This window comes from Elephantulus edwardii, unplaced genomic scaffold (genome assembly GCF_000299155.1).
Source record: "Elephantulus edwardii isolate Elephantulus edwardi_28Jun2011 unplaced genomic scaffold, EleEdw1.0 scaffold00156, whole genome shotgun sequence".
Taxonomy (NCBI): domain Eukaryota; kingdom Metazoa; phylum Chordata; class Mammalia; order Macroscelidea; family Macroscelididae; genus Elephantulus; species Elephantulus edwardii.
In genome coordinates this window covers 254,804-265,750 of record NW_006399906.1, presented here as the reverse complement: position 1 = coordinate 265,750, position 10,947 = coordinate 254,804, and the positions used below count along the sequence as shown (strand labels likewise).

At 40.7% G+C, this 10,947-nt stretch overlaps 1 pseudogene; it reads left to right on the top strand.

The window, feature by feature from the left end:
• The first annotated feature begins 348 nt into the window (after positions 1-348).
• LOC102870450 lies at positions 349-1,451 on the top strand (annotated as a pseudogene).
• Positions 1,452-10,947: the final 9,496 nt, after the last annotated feature.

The following is a 10,947-nucleotide window of genomic DNA, read 5'->3' as shown; positions in this document are numbered from 1 at the left end:
CAAAGACTCATCTTTCTTGCCCCCAAAAAGGACTCTGGATGCAGCTCCTCCAAGACGTATTTATTCATTCTCTTGGCCATGCATGGGATATTCAGAGCTCTTCCCCAACACTACAGCTCAAAGGCATCAATTCTTTTTCTGTCGTCTTTATTCATTGTCCAGGTCTCGGATGCATAGCTAATAACGGGAAAGACTATGGCCTGAGTGAGACACACCTCAGTCCTCAAACTGACATCACAACTCCTCAATAATTTGGAAAGGTCCCTAGCTGCAAATATTCCTAGTGCAATGCTTCTCCTTATTTCCTGACTGCCAGTGCCAAGGGTGTCAATTGTGGATCCAAGCAAGATGAAGGTTTTGACAATTTCAATCCCCTCTCCATCCGTCACGGTCTATTGGTCTAATGGTAAGAATCTTTGTTTTCTTGATATTGAGACACAATCCATACTGAAGCCTGCATTCCTTCATCTTGTGCAATAAGTGCTTCAAATCCTCCTCACTTTCAGCCAGTAAGGTTGTGTCATCTGCATAATGCAGGTTATTGATGAGTCTCTCTCTCTAACCCTGATGCCACATTCCTGTTCATAGAGTCCAGCTTCTCAGATAATTTGCTCAGCGTAATGATTGAAGAGGTATGGAGATAAAATACATCTCCTTTTCCAGTTCCAAACCATGCAGTGATCTGTTGGGCAGGTCTTGGTATTTAAAATTGGTCTGATCCTACCTGCTGAGAGTGAGCCTTTAGCTTGGAGAAGTTGGATCCTGGTGGGTAAGTGTTTGTGATTTACTTGAAAGCCGGGGATGGGCCGTTTGAATGTTTCTAAATTGTATTAGCAATCAAGTCTAAGCTGATTCACTGTATCTGATCCCGTTTGCAATCAGCTTAGGTGGGAAGGATCTGGTGGGTGGGCTTGGTATCATGTTTAGAAAGACTGTTGTTCTTTCTTCCTTTTGTGGGTTCCGTGCTGAGAGATCACTAGGAAGGCTTCGGGAACACTTTGTGAGTACAAGGTGGTGGGGCGCTGCCTGCCTACCCCCAAGTGCTCCACCACTTTACTGTATGCGCCTCTTTGCCCCCAACTATGTCATTGCCAAGTCCCGATTGTATACTGTGCGCAGTTGTTCGAGGAGTCCCCCTTGAGTGTGAAGAACTTTGGCACCTGGCTGCGCTACAACTCTAGTAGTGGGACACACAACATAGACCAGGAGTACCGGGACCTGACCACCGCAGGAGCTGTCACCCAGTGCTACCGCGATATGGTGCCCGGGGCCCACTCTATCCAGATCATGCAGGTGAGGAGATCGCAGCCAACAAGTGCCGCCGGCCTGCAGTCAAGCAGTTCCATGACTCCAAGATCAAGTTCTCACTGCCCCATCGGGTCCAGCGTCGCCAGCCCAAGCCATGGTTAGCCACCAAGTGGCCCATCACCTTCTTCTTTTTAATTTTTTAATTTTAAATTTATTTTAATGAAAGTTTACAAAGACTTTGGATTTCCATTCATTCATTGTTGCACTTTTCTCCCTGCCCACCGCTCCCCCCAATTCACCTTTCTCTTTGAAAAGTAAGAGAAAACATTCTTTCGTTGTTATTCCATCCCTCTCCCCAAGTCCACTCCACTATGCAGCCTTCGTTCTGGACTCCTGTCATGACAATAATACCTAATCACATATCCCTTTTAAACAGTTCTCTCCTTCATCTGTTTCAATGCAGTATACATAATTTATCCCATCTTTCTCAGTCTTCCCTCAACCCCTATGTCAGTCCTTTTTAATAACCATGACACTATGCCATACTTGTCTTTTTGCCAACCCCTTCTTCCAGGCACAGCCCCTCTGCCTCATCCCAGTCAATTTGCTGTGTTTTGATTACTTGGGGTTGCTGTGATACTGAAATCTTTGCCATTGGTGTGTCAAATTCCAAAAGGGTTTCCCATCGTGGACAGGTTTTGGTGGAGCTCTCTGATTAAGACAGACTAGGAAGCAGGATGGGTTATCTACTTCCTAAATAAAAGGCTTTTGAAAACCCTATGAACACTAAATAAAGAGGACAGTTAAAGTAGTGTAATGGTAAAGCCCAGATTGGAAGTTGAAATGAGAAAAATCAATAACAACCATGTTTAAGATTTGGAACATGGAATGTTCATAGCTTGAATGTTGGAAAATTGGATTTGTTAAAAAGGAAATGGAATGCATAAATATTGCCACTTTGAATCAGATAATCATATGATATACTATGAAGAGAATGCAATCAGAGGAAGAATGGTATTGCATTCATAGTCAGAAAGTCAATTTCAAGTTCTATCCTGAAATACAATGTTATAAATGACAGGATAAAACCCATACACATACAAGGAAGACTCATTAACATGACTATTATTCAAGTATATGCTCCTATATCCAGTGCCAAAGCAGAATAAATTGAGAACTTACACCAAATTTTGCAATCTAAAATTGACCAAACATGCAATCAGGATGAATTAATGCTAATTGGTGAATGCAAGTCATAGGAAAGCATAAATGCAAGAAAAGTTTGCTTTTTTTCCCCCTAAGTAGGTTGTCAGTCTAATTTTGTATTTGTTCATAATACAGAAAAACTTTTATGAGTAAATTTTTTTCCATAATCCATTGCTAATACCTTGCCTGCCTGATTCCTATCATCTCTAAATACTTTATAATGTATTTCTCACTCACAAGGGCTTTCTCCTGTGTAAGCACAATAAGAAGGAAAAAAGAAGAAAGAAAATTGACATTGAGCCAATTTGTATTCATGATGACCCCATGTGTTTCTAAGTAGAACTCAGTTTCATAAAGGTTTCCTGGCTATAATCTTTCCTAAAACAGCTTGCCAGATCTTTCTTCCATGGGTTCTGATCACCACCATAGAAGGTTGGTAGTTAAGAGCAAATTCTTTGTGCCAGAGACAAAAATCATAACATTGTTGCTATTTGTGTGTGATGCCAAGTTGATTCTGACTCATAACAACCTACACAGGTCAGAAGAGAAGTATTTCCGTAAAGTTTCTTAAACTGTAATCAGGAAATGACATCATACTGAGAGAAGTGGAAGGTCAGAGAAGAAAAGAAGATCCTCAACAGGATGAATTGATACATTGGACTCAGGGTGTGTTGGATTGCGGGGATGGCATAGGCCAAGGCAAGGGTTAGATCTGTTGTTCGTAGAATTGCTGTGAGTCGTAGAGAGCTCTGTTGGCCTAGTGGATAGAAAGTTATACCAAGCCAAAGGTGGGTGATTTCAATCTATGGCCCTCAGGCCTGGTTTTAATTGTTTTTTGGTCAAACATTCTTCTAAGTGGTATAGCACTAGTCTGTCAATTTGCTGTACAGAGGTAACTGTGGTTGCTGTGATGCTAAACACTGTGACACTGATGCGTCAAATACAATAACAGTTACCCAATTGGCAACATCATATTAGACAGAGAAGAGATTGAGGTTGTTAAAAATTACGGTTTGCTCGGATCTACAATCAACACATCCCCCCCCCAAAAAAATTTCTGTATGTATACTTTAGTGACAGCTACATTCTTTAATCTACGCAGTTGTTCTTACTCTTCTTTCTAAATTGTTCCTCCCCCACTGACATAAACTCACTCTTCCCTAAGCCTTATAGTTAGCCTTTAAAATTATGTCTTCAATTTAAGACAATATGTTATTGTTGCTGTTAGGTGCTATCAACTCAAGTATGATTGATAACAACCCTATGAACAACAGATCTGAACCCTGTCCTGTCCTGTGACATCCTCATCATCTTAGACACACTTGAGCCAATTGCTGCAGTCACTGGGCCAGACCATCTTGTTGAGCATCATTTTCTCTTGGGGGGATTGTATACCAATGAAGGAATTTTTCTTTTACTTTTCTAAGAGAAGAGTAACGGGGGGGTCGGTGGCTGGCATGGGGGAAAATGCAACAATGAATGAATGGAAATCCAAAACCTCTGTAAATGTTCATTAAAATTAATAAAATTTTTAAAAAAAGAAAAAAAGAACTCTAGATTGAAGCTTAAAGTAATTGTGAAAGCAATCAACACTCTTAACACCAGCAGTCAGAAAATCAAAAGATGAATTGCATTGGGAAAATCTGCTGTCATGGACCTCTCCAGAGTGCTTAGAGCAACAATGTCAGTCTAGATTCAGAGGTATGCCTAATCCAGGCCATGGTTTTCTTAATTACTTGTTATAATTCAGAGAGTTGGAAAATGACTAAGGATGACAGAAGGATAGATGCTAACGAGTTGTGGTGCTGCAGAGAAGTCTTAAACATACCATGGGCTACCAAGAAAACAAATAGGTTTGTCTTAGAGAGGGTGAAACAAAGTCTCTCCTTGAAGGCTAGAATTTTGAAGCTCTTCCTCACTTACTTTGGGCTCGTGGCCAGGAGAGATCGGTCCTTGGAGAAGGACATCGTGCTCAGAAGGGTGGATGGACAGCGCAGGAGAGGGAGACTCCAGATGAGATGGACTGATACAGTGTCTGGGGAAATGGGGGTTGGTGTGTCAGAATTAGTGAGACTGGCTCAGGACAGGGAAGCACTCAGAGCCACTGTACATAGTGTTGCTATGTATCGCAGGCAACTCAACAGCACGTAACAATAATAACATACTATGACAGGTTTGGAAGCAGGAGTGGCATCCAGTTCCTAAATAACATGCCTTCGGAAACTCTATGAACTTTGATAAACGTTGATAGTTGTAGAGGGCCGTCAGGCCTTTTGTTCATAGTGTCACTATGCGTCGTACTTGACTTAAAGGCAATCAACAACAACAACATGGTGGACAGTTTTTGGTGCAGCTCCCAGATTAAAACAAGCTTGGAAGCAGGAGTGGCATCCACTTCCAAAATTGTTTGCCTCTGGAAACTCTATGAACTTAGAGAAATGATCGCTATGAGTCGTGTACGACTCGCCGGAACTTAACAACAGCAACAATAGCAATCTTTACAGAAACAGATTTGCCAGGGTTTTTCTCCTGCAGAGCCAACGGTCGGTTCCAACTGCTCATCTTTCACTTAGCAGCTGAGCACTGTGTTCTAGGGCTTCTTAGAACCATAGTTCAAAATCAAATCATTGCTGTTGAGTCAATCCAACCCATCTTTTTTTTTAAATTAAGTGCTGTCGAGTTGAGTACGATTCAGAGCGATCCTATGAACAATAGAAATCTGAACTCTGCTTTATTCTGTGCCCTCTTTATCATCTTTGATACATTTGAGTCCATTACCACAGACACTGTTTCAATCCATCTCTTTGAGGGTATTCCTCTCCTTCAATGACCTTCTACCTCTCCAAGTATGATGTTGTTTTCCAAGAAATAGCTTCTCCTAAAACATGTCCTAAATATGTGAAATGAAGCCTCATCATCTTTGCCTCCAAGGAACTTTCTTCTTGCACTTTCTCTAAGACATACCTGTTTGTTCTTTTGGCAGTCCATGGCATATTTAGTGTTCTTTTAGAACACCTTAGCTCAAAATTCATCAATTCTTCTCGTATCATCCTTATTAATTATTCAGCCTTCAGATGCATAACAGGTGATTGGAAAGACCATGGCTTGAATCAGGTGCACCTTAGTCTTTAAACTAACATTATTGCTTATCAGGACTTTGGAGCGATCCCAACAGCAGACTTTCCCCAATGCCATATGTGTCTGGATCTCCAGACTGCTGGTCCCAAGTTTGTTGACTGTGGATTCAAGCAAAATGAAATAATTGACAATTTTAATCTTTTCTCCACTTATCTTGATGTTGTTCATTGGTCTAGTAGTGAGGATTTTTGTTTTCTTGATGTTGGGATGTAACCCATATTGAAAGCTGCAGTCTTTGATTCTCTGTAGCAAGTACTACAGGCCCTCCTCACTTTCAGCAAGCAAGGAAGTGTCATCTGAATAACACAAGTGTTGTTGATGAGCCTTCCTCAAATCCTTATGCCATAATCTTCTTTTTGAAGGCCAGATTCTCAAATTATTTGCTCAGCATATAGTTTGAATAGGTATTGAGAGAGGATACAGCCCTGATGCCTTCCTTTCCCATAGCAATATTGTGAGATAGAGTAGAACATTCTCATAGGATTTCTAAGGCTATAAATCTTTCTGGAAGGAGACTACCACATCTTTCTCCCATGGGGCCATTGGAAGGTTCAAAGTACAGCCCTACAGTTGGCAACTGAGTACTTAATCACTGTGCCACCAGGGCTTCCTCTCATACCATAATACTCTATCAAAATCAGGATCTTTACCCTGATAGGTTGTCACCATCTAATCCTCTGACTTCACTCCAGTTCCTCAAGTTGTCTCAATAACATCTTTCCTAGTGAACTAGGCAGGTCAGAATTATGGGTTGCATTGGATTTCATTGCCACGCAGTTCTGATTCCTTTAGTTTTTCTCATTTTTACTTTCTTAGCCTTAAATTTCTGAAGACAACCCAGTTACCTTGTAGAATGTTTTTCAATTTTTTATCCCCTGGTGTGTCTTTATAATTAGATTCAGGTTATTTATCTTTAGTAGCAATACCACAGAAGTTCTAAATGCACCTGACCAGGGGCATACAGTTTTGATTTGTTTTCTTGTTGATGGTGTTCATTCACTCTGATCACTGGGGTAATGTAATGTGAGCTGCTGAAACAGTAAAGTTACTTTTTCTCCTATCATAACCAATGTTTTGTAGGGAATTATTTTAAAACTATGTAAATATTTAATTCCTTATCAGACTTTCATACATTCATTCAACTGTCCTTTCACTCATTTATAATTGTATAAATGCAAGGTGTTCTGTTTGTTCAATGAGTTAGATTCTTTTGTCATTGTGAGTTTGATTATCAAATTGTCCCCAGTTATCCAGAGGGAGTTTCTACACACTGGCTCCTGTGTTCTTACCACATGCCCACGTTTTTCTTGGTTCCGCTGAAATCAGCTCTTTCTCAAATAATCTTTTCATGGAAGATAGTTTCCAAAGATTAAGATCCAGGTAATAAAATTGTCACTCAGCATCTCTGTGAACAAAGATAGAGAATGCATACACAAGCATACACACATACCAACATTTCTGTATCTGTGCACATAAAAACAATCATTTCATATTGATACATCTAACTCAATACCATTCTCCTCAACCTTAACCACCTTAACCACAATTTGTTGTGATCAACACAGTCAAATGCCTTCACATATCCAATGAAACACAGATAGAAATCCCTCTAGTACTCTTTGCTTTTAGCCAAGATCCATCTGACATTAGTGATAATGTCTCTGTGTGCCACTGTCTCTTCCAAACCCAGCTTGTATTTCTGGTAGTTCTTTGTCAAGGCACTGGTCCAGTCATTTCTGGATAGTCTTCGGTAGCATTTTGCTTGCATGTGATATGAGTGATGTTGTACAATAATTTCCACACTCTGTCAAGTCACCTTTTTTTAAAAAATGTAAATAGATATGCATCTCTTCTAGTCAATTAGCCAAGTAGTTTTCCTCCAGATTTCTTGGCACAACCTGGTAAGCACGTCCAGGGCAGCATCTGTTGTTGAAATATGTCAATTCCATCAATTCCTGGGGCTTTCCCCCCCCCCCAAATCCTTCAGAGCAACAAGTGCTGCAGAAGGTCAAGGACTGTAGACTTCAAAGATTCTCACCACTGGGCCAATTGGCACCACCATGATGGATGGAGAAGAGACTGGGGTTGTTAACAGTTACAGCTTGCTCAGCTCCACAATCAACATTCTTGGAACCAGCAGTCAGGAAATAAAAAGATAAGTTGCATGAGGTAAATCTGCAGTCAGGGACCTCTCCATATTAATGAGGAATGTTAGTTTGAGGACTAAGGTGTGCCTGGGACTTACTATAGTGTTTTCAATCATTTGTTATACATCTGAGATCTAGACAATGGGTAAAGATGACAGAAGAACTGATGACTTTGAGTTGTAGTATTGGAGAAGAATATTGACTATCTATCTCTTGGACTGCCAAAAGAACAAACAGACATGTCTAAAAGAAGGTGAAGCCAGATTGTTCCTTGGAGCCAATAATGGTGAAGTTTCATCTCACATACTTTGGGCATGGTTCCAGGCAAGGCTATTGCTTAAAAGACATCATGCTTGGAAAGGTAGAGAGAGAGAGAAGGAGAGGAAGACCCTCATACAGGTGGATTAACCCGGTGACTGTGGCAATGAGTTCGAGTGTATCAGAGATTTTAAGGTTGGCACAGTATAGGAAAGGGTTCAAATCTATTGTTTATAGGGTTCCTATGGTTGTACTCAAATCAATGGCACCTAAAAACAACAACTAAACTTATTTGGTTTATTAATCCTTAAGTATGTAACTTGGAAAACGATACCATGCTGGGCAAAGAAGAGGGTCACTGAAAAAGATGAAGACCTTCAGTGAATTAGACACAGTGACTGCAATTACTAGCAATTACATACAATTACTAGCATGGCAGAGATCTTGAGGATGGGTCTGGGTAGAGAAAGGCTTCAATATGTTGTTCACCATGTCTTTATGAGTCACAGTCAACTTGAGGGCATCTAACAAGAGTAGGAGTAACCAAGGCCCCTTTGCACTACCACCATAAACTACCTGCATTTCCCTCATTTGGCCTCTTTGCTAGATGTCTTCCTTGCCTATTTTGACTATCACCTGGTACCACAGTCCACAGCTCCCACTCATGCTCTTTCCTACCACCACATGGACAATTCTCCTCAACAAGCTTAGTTTAACTTCCCAGGGTGGGCCGCTCTGAAAGGACACTCCCCACACCGTGCCTGGGCTGTACTATTCATGCAGACCCCTCTCGGATCTACTCTTGCTTATTAACCCTCAAGTATATTTTTCTTCTGTTGAATCAAATATAATCTGTTGGGTGGGAGACTTCATAATTCATCCTTAAAGTTAAAGCTGAAGTACTGGATATATTTTAAGCATTAACTTACAGTTTTTGAAAGAGTCCATCTGTCTCTGTTTTCTAGTTGAAGCAAGAGGTATGTGGTAATTAATTATCCAGGTTTCACAACTAGGTACACAGAGTAGAATTTAAACTCAGACAATCTGAGGAAAAAAGAAAAGAGGGAGAGCACGAACAAAGGGAGAAAAGAATGGAGGGAAGGTCAGAGAAAAGAAGGGATGGAGGGACAAAAAAATAAGCAAAAGCAGCCAGTGTAAGTCGCTTTGGCAGTGATTATCAGGATTGAGTAAAATGGCTTTCCTTGTAACTGGTGTGTATGAATAATTATTGCCTCAGCTTCCCTCTCCCCAGGCTCAAGAAAGTCTGTGTAGAACAATCTTAAATGTACATTTGTTTGGAAAGAAAACAACCCCAAAAAACCCTCCTTGGGTGCGATGAAGCTTATTTTCACTTTCAGTAGAGATCATCAGACATTAACAGGTCAGGAGAGAATGCTGTTACTCAATTTACGAGCAAAATGTTCTCTTCATTTTTATTATTTTTTAAAACACAGCAGGTTTCTTATTTCAGGATCATCAAGCAATCACCGGCTCCCAGGGATTATTAATCAGTGTTGTCATCCTTAAAAAGCTCAAAATTTCATCCTGTACTTTTGTCTTAATCAAGGGCCTCCTGCAAAGCAAGTTCACAGAAATGCAAAGGCAGGTGTATGGGGGTCTATAAAAATGTCCCAAAATGTCTGCACTTAGGCTAAGCTAGTTGAATTCTTATCAGACTTGTTTTTCTTGTTTCTTGTCTTAATAAGTATGAGGCAAGTGGACCATTTCCCTCACTGTTTTTAGCCATGTTTGCAGAACGAGATATTAAATCAAGTAAGTTATAGTTTTTCCTTTAGACTAAGCATTGTGCAACATTAGTATTTTCTATCAGCTTGTAATTTTTAACCTGACCATATGCTAGGGATTGTCTATGTAATTATATAGTTACTCCCCCCCGCCTCAGCAGAACTTTTTCCTGTACAGACTGACACCCTTGAAGTACTGTTTCTTCTGGCCGGTAAGTTTTCCTCTGCTAATAAACTGAAATGTCTTCTAGTCTGTCTTAAAGTTAGTTTTTTGGTCTCTGGACAGATAAGAACCTTATGAGGTTTTCCCTCTGGGGAATGAACTACAACAGCAGGCTAGACCCCAAACCCAATCTAGGATGACATGTGCCTGACCTCCAAGCTGGTGAAAACTTCCCAGTGGCCTTCTACAGATTTTCCAGGAAAACCTACAGTGGTCAGATGGACAGAGATTGTTGTCGTTGTTATTAGGTGCTCTGAAGTGGACATCTTGAGTCTATGAACAATAGATTGAAACTCTGCTTTATCTTAGACCATCCTTATGATCTCCTCCATGTTCAAGCCTCTTGCTGCTGTCACTGTCAATTCATCTTGTTGAAGGTTTTCTTCTCCTATATTAAACCTCTACTCTCCCAGCATGAGGGCTAGGCCCTCATGACAACATGTCAAAAATGTTATTGTTGTTGTTATGTGCTGATGAGTCGCTTGTGACTCATTGTGACTCTACGTACAACAGCCCTAAACCCTGCTTTATGCTGTGCCAACCTTATTGTCTCTGACATATTTAGCCCCATTACCCCAGTCACTAAATAAATTCATCTCATCCAGGGTCTTCCTCTCTTATGCTGTCCTTTCAGTATCCCAAACTTGATGTCCCTCTCCAAGGAGTGGTCCCTCCTTGCAATATGCCCAGTGTATGTCAGATGAAGCTTCAGAATCCTTGGCTCCGATAATTACCCTGGCTTCACCTGTTTGTTCTCCTAACAGTCCATGGTATATTCAGAATTCTTCTCCAACACCACACTTCAAAGGCATCAATTCTCCTTGTATCATCCCTAGTCATTGCCCAGCTTTCTGACGCAAAGCAAGTAATTGCAAAGACTACGGCCTGATGTTAGATGGATCTTGGCTGAAAGCAGGGAATACCAGAGGAATGTCTATCTGTGTTTCATTGACTATGCAAAGGCATTTGACTGTGTGGATCA